The sequence below is a fragment of the Phodopus roborovskii genome, unplaced genomic scaffold (genome assembly GCF_943737965.1).
Source record: "Phodopus roborovskii unplaced genomic scaffold, PHOROB, whole genome shotgun sequence".
In the NCBI taxonomy this organism is placed as follows: domain Eukaryota; kingdom Metazoa; phylum Chordata; class Mammalia; order Rodentia; family Cricetidae; genus Phodopus; species Phodopus roborovskii.
The window spans coordinates 51,943,443-51,949,442 of NW_026126407.1; positions in this window are offsets into that span (position 1 = coordinate 51,943,443).

A 6,000-nucleotide genomic window follows, 5' to 3' on the forward strand; every position below is an offset into this window, starting at 1 on the left:
TGGGGAAATGTGTTGCTGCTGTCAGCATGCTGTCATCACACGATTGCTTCCTTGGTGCAGGCTGTTTTGCACACAGGCAGATGCCAAACATGGGAGCTCCAAGACATGGAAACACAAGTTCAACCATTAGTAGAATTCCACTGTGGCTCAGAATATGCTCCCCTCTGTGCTCATGACTCTCTCTTTGTCAAATTTGTCTGTGTCAATCTTAATTTAGTGTGTGTGTGTGTGTGTGTGTGTGTGTGTGTAGAGATGGTTCATGCAGTAGTGCCCTTGTAGAGAACCTGAGTTTGCTTCCCAGCATCGACACTGGGTAGGTTACAACTGCCTGTAACTTCAGCTCCAGGGGATCTAAGGCTGCTGGCCTCTGTTGACACCTGCATTTACATTCACATAACCAAACACAGACATACATATAATTAAAATTAATCATTAAAAGTCATATATTTTGTATTCATAATAGAAAATATCTATTGTAGATTGCATTTTGTTTTGTTTTGTGTTTGAGACATGGTCTCACTCATTCTGTAGTCCTGGCTAGCCTAGAACTCACTATGGTTACCAGATAACTTTGAAAATTCAGCAATCCTCCTGCTTCAGCCCTTCAAGTACAGGGAATATTTGTGTGCCACACCTGGCAACATACTGTCTTCTTTTATTCTAATCAGAGTCAAGGGCATCAGTGTAAGCCTGTGCAAACCCTCCTCCCTGGTGAGCTTCTGAGGGACTATGCTCGTCTTTGATTTGGATGAGTGGGTTGTAATCTTTTCATTTTTGTTCCCTGTCTTGCATTTTTTATGGTGTTCTTTTTCATCTATAACATTCTATGTGTGACTTTTTGTGGTATGTGTGTGTGTGCTTAGCTATGTGTTCACTGTGTACATGTTCACTGTGCTCCCCTGTGTGTGTTCACATATGTGTTCACCTTGTGTTTTCACCCTTTGTGTATGTGTATTCACCTGTGTATGTTCATTGTGTAAGTGTTCCCCATATCTGTGTGTGTGTGTGTGTGTCAGAGGTCAACACTAGGTGTCTCCATCACTCTCACTGACCTTTTGAGACAGAGCCTCTCAGTAACCCTGAGTTCACTATTTTAGACTGGCCTGCTGGCACACCTTGGGGATCTTCGTGTCTATGTCTTTATTTCCTCAGCACTGAGATTGTAGGTATATACAGATTTTTATAGGAGTCCTAGGGATCTGAATCAGGGTCATCTGTATAGGAGATTTAAAGTATTTTAAGATTTTGGGTTTGAAGATACAATGAGAGAGGCCTTCTGTCCTTTAAGAAGATGGCAGTTTATGCAATTGGATTGAATAAGTTATGTGCATTCTGAGCACTAGGAATTATTTTGATTTTTTTTTTTTTTTGTCCAGGTCTCCAAGATGTTCTAGAGACCTGTGTCCATGTGGTGGGGGAAATCTCACCCCTCCTATCCTTTCCTTCTCCCTATCTTCATCCAGATCTCCAAGGGTGGGTACTCCTGTGGGGATCAGTATATTTTGGGGTGCAGTGGGCCCAGGGACACTGATATATATTTAGAGTTGTTGATCCTGTTTGCCCTTCATAATCGTGGTCCCTGCAGATAAAGTTGGCTCCATCCCTGTAAACCTCATGACCTGCTCCTCACACTTTTGCTTTTGGTCAGGAGGTTTTGGCCCTGTGCTATCATCGAGGCTCACTATCCCCTGCACTCTACTGTGAACCATGCCTTTCGTTCATTGCTTAGCAAGCTTTTCTTGGCTGTGGACTGATCTTTTCAGGTTCTCTCATGCAAAGGGTGTTGTCTAAATACTGAGCAACTCCTGTGGAGCTGACTCTGGTTCCTGGAGACAATGACTTCAGTGACCTTCAAAGCTCTCAGGGTTTACATGGGCTTGTCCTCCTGCCTGTAGGTAGAGTTTTCCTGTCCTGACCACCAGCTCCAAAATAACAGCAAAGAGGCTTAATATTAATTACAGATGTGTGGCCAATAGCTCAGGCTTGTTACTGGCTAACCCTTACATTTAAATTAACCCCCCATATTTCTTACCTATGCTTTTCCATGTGGCTTGGTACCTTTTCTCAGTATAACATGCCCATCTTGCTTCTCTCTGAGTCTGGCTGGTGACTGCAGACTCTACCCTTCCTCCCAGCATTCTCCCAGTCTGGCTCTCCTGCCTAACCTTATTCTGTTTAGCTATTGGCCAGTCAGTTTTTTTTTTTTAATTAAAACCAATCACAGTGATATATATTCACACAGTATAAAGGCATATTCCACAGTACCCGCCTGCGACTTGCAGTGTAGCTTCTGCAAGCTGTAAACCAAGACTGAGGGGGCAGAGATCACAAAATCCAGGCCTGCTGGATCCCAAATCTGGGATTGGGAATGGAATGGAGAGGCAGCACAGAGCCATGGAAGGGTGGTAATTTGAACAACACTGGGCTTCAAGTTCAGAGCTACGATGGGCAGCTGAATGGGACCAAGAGACCCAGGGTCTCAAGAAGACTTGTTGGAAGGTTCTAGGGAGAACACACACACACTCACACACACACACACACACACACACACACACACACACGATGAACACACACAAACAGAGCTGAACACACACGCACACACCGATGAGCACACAGTTGAGCATACATACAGGGTGAAAACACATGTGTATAGTGCCAGGACCACCAGATGATTGGGGGACAGTGGTTTCTGTGCCATAGATTTTGGGAACAGGGAGGGACAGAGGAGACACGTATGGTTTTGATTCACTGTCACTACATTTTTTTAATGACATCTTCTACTGCTAAAATGGGAAGTGACCAGCAGTGTAGGAACCATTGGTGTGTGCAAAACTATTCACAGAAACAGCCATCTCAGAACTCAGAGGCTGGGTGCTAGGTAGAGGGAACCTATGTCATTTCTCTCCTGTGTGCCTCTATCTGCTTTTTGGTCTCTAGGTTTGTCTGCCTCTCCTTGTGGAAAGCACTTTGCACACAGCATTGCAGATGTTCTTTTCAGATGCACTTAACATAGCACTCCAGGTACTCTACACAGAGAGTACAAAGCACTTGGTCCACAGCACTCCTGGCATTCCATGAAGCAAGTGCTTGGCATGCAGCACTACATGTGAACATGCAGAGAGTGTTAAGCAGCACTGCAGGTGCTCTGGGTGGAGAGCACTTGGCACACAATATTGCAGGTGATGCATGCATGGAGCATTTAGCACACAGCGCTGTGGATGCTCTGTACACATGGGCTGGTGCTGGGCATGCTGATGGCACAGTGACTCCACACCAGTAACAGTCGGGCATGGCTCCAGTGATCCTTATGCCAGGCTAACCCTTACCCCAGGCTAACCCTTACCCCAGGCTAACCCTTACCCCAGGCTAAGCAGACTGCAAGAGGAATCTAGATCAGCTGTTCTGATAGAGAAATTAGGATAATCATAGATACAATTTCAATTTTTCTTGTAGACACATTAAAAAGTAAATAGAAACATGAAATTAATTGTAATCATAAATTTAAATTTCTATACTCATAATATATTTATGTTTTAAACAGTTTTTATATATTACTAAAATTATTCTAAAATATAATTGATAGAGAATATGAATGAGATATTAATGTTAATGAGATGTCTCATTCTGGTTCTCTTTGCTGTCTTTAAAACCCAGTGTGATTTAAAGAAAGCACATTTTGGTGCAGAGCAGCCAGCCACATGGCTAGTGACCACTATAGTGTGTCACACAGACCTGGACTCCATAGTGGACTGGCTGAGACACAGAGGGTAACTAAGTCACATTACTCCAAACTAGAGTTTTCCTGCCCCTGGTTCCTCCAACTGTTTTGTGATTTTGTTTTACCAGGAGTCAGGGCACAGCAGCCCGGTCTCCCTCCCTCGTTGCAAGGGTAGCCTGCTGTAAGTGGCAGCACTTGCTGGATGGACCAGAGCTTAAAGCCTCTTGGCATCCTTCTCAGCCTCTTTGCTCCCACTCATCAATCAGCAGGATTTTTAAAATGTGAAATAGATTTTGCTGGAGATACAACAGGGCTTGAGGGGTGTGATGCTGCCAAGCTCTCCTGCAGTTGCCATCAGGAATCCTCCGGTCACACCTTTTTCTCTGGGAGTGGGAAGCCAAGTATTGATGGCAAAGGAGGACTAGGACCAACTGGAGAACAGGCCTGGGGAGCATCCATTGTCGAAGGAGCCACAGTAGGGCATCTACCTTGCTGACTGGAGGCCCTGGCTGGCTGGGGGTGGGGTGGGGGATGTTTCTGCCATTGGGTCTCATGAGAAGGTGGGGATGCTGCCTGATACTGAGTCAGCGCATCATGGTTCTGGGCTTGGGAGTCTCTGGGTCATGTGACTGTGAACAAAGCTGGCTGGAGTCCATGGGAACCATGGCCATGAGGCTCCTGCCCTGACATTTCTGCTGTGCAGAAGCTCCTGGGTGCTCTGTGCTGCCTGGTGCCTTTCCTTTGTGAGTCTGACTGGAGACTGCTGGAGACTGTGGGCTTCATTTCTCTGGCATACTGTTTTCTTCTCCCACTGTTATCTATTTAGCTTGTGACTGAGTTCTCCATATTTACAGCAAGTACACTGGTGGTATGTGATTTCCTTTGTAAGGTCTTAGTTAATTCAAGAAGTAAGTTGAGTTAAACAGCAAACTGGATTTGGCAAGATAGTAGGCGGTGATGGAGAATGAATGAGACGAAGGGATTGTATTGGCTGGTATTAGGTCAGCCCTGGCTGAAGTCAGCTGTGGATTTGGGCTTTCGTATTTCACATGCTTCTTTCTCTCTCACTCTTTGTGTCTCAAATGGTGCCAACTTTAATCTGTAGAGGCAGCTCCTTAGCCTGGATCTGTCTCCCCAAAGCTACATTTTTACAACAAATTCCATTCTCTGATGATGTTATGAGGCAGAAAAGGACAGCAGCTAGGGGTGACATGAATGTTCAGACTTTCCTGTCCCACTCTGTGGCTGCTTGAGTGTGTCCTGTCTGTGCACATGATGCCCCTCAGTGACCCTGTGAGGTAGGTGCTGCTTCTGCGCCCCTGTATGAGTGAGGAAACCCACCCTTGGTCACGTTTCTCACTTCTGTGACTGAGTGAGTACCTCACAGGAAGAAACCCAAGGGAGGAAGAGCTGCTTTGGCTCTTACCTTGAGAGGACACTGTCCATCATGGTGGGGAAGGTGGGCATGGCAACAGGCCTGTGGAGGCAGCTGGACTCATTGGTGCTATAGTCAGAGGCAGATGAGAACCTGTGCTCAGTCCACTTTCTCCTTTTTGTACATGCCAGGACCCAGGCGCGGTTCCGCTCATATTTAAGGTGGTGGGTACTCCTTTCTCAGGTTACCCAATCTAGAAACTTAGAGATGCACAACGGCTTGTCTTCTAGTTGCCTCTCCATCCTGTGAAGTTGACAATCACTGTTAATCAAGTATAGACAATGGTATAGATGCCTGTGAAGGGGAGCTCTCGCTTTTGATGGGGTTAGGTTCTGATGAAACCAGCTCGTGTTGCAGATATCTTCAGTAGGTATTTTCAGTTCATACACATGACCACCAAAGATCATAGCCTAACCTTTCCCTGCCATGCTGGGAACACAGGCATGACCCCAGAGTTGGGTAGAGTCACCCTACACCAGGCCTGCTTGGCAATCAGGTGTTGACAAACCCTTACTGAAAAGGGAAAACTGGGCACAGTTTTGAATCACTGGACTCTTGAGGAGTCCCTAGTTAAATCCTCACAAGTGGTTGCTATCTGAGTTAGTTATCTAAAATCAGAGTCTTCATTGTCACAGTGTTTAGAAGAGAGCATAGTGGTTCAACACGTGCGTGGCAGGTCATGTAGCCTGAAGTGCCACTCAGCAAAGTTGGGAAAGGAAGATGTCAAGGATCCCCTGGTCCCTCTGGTGGGCTGTGGAGACTCAGGTCCCTAACCTGTTTCTTCCTTCCCAGCCCTGGTATCCACTGTGCTGCTCATCTTCAATCTGGTGTGAAAGGGCATAAACAT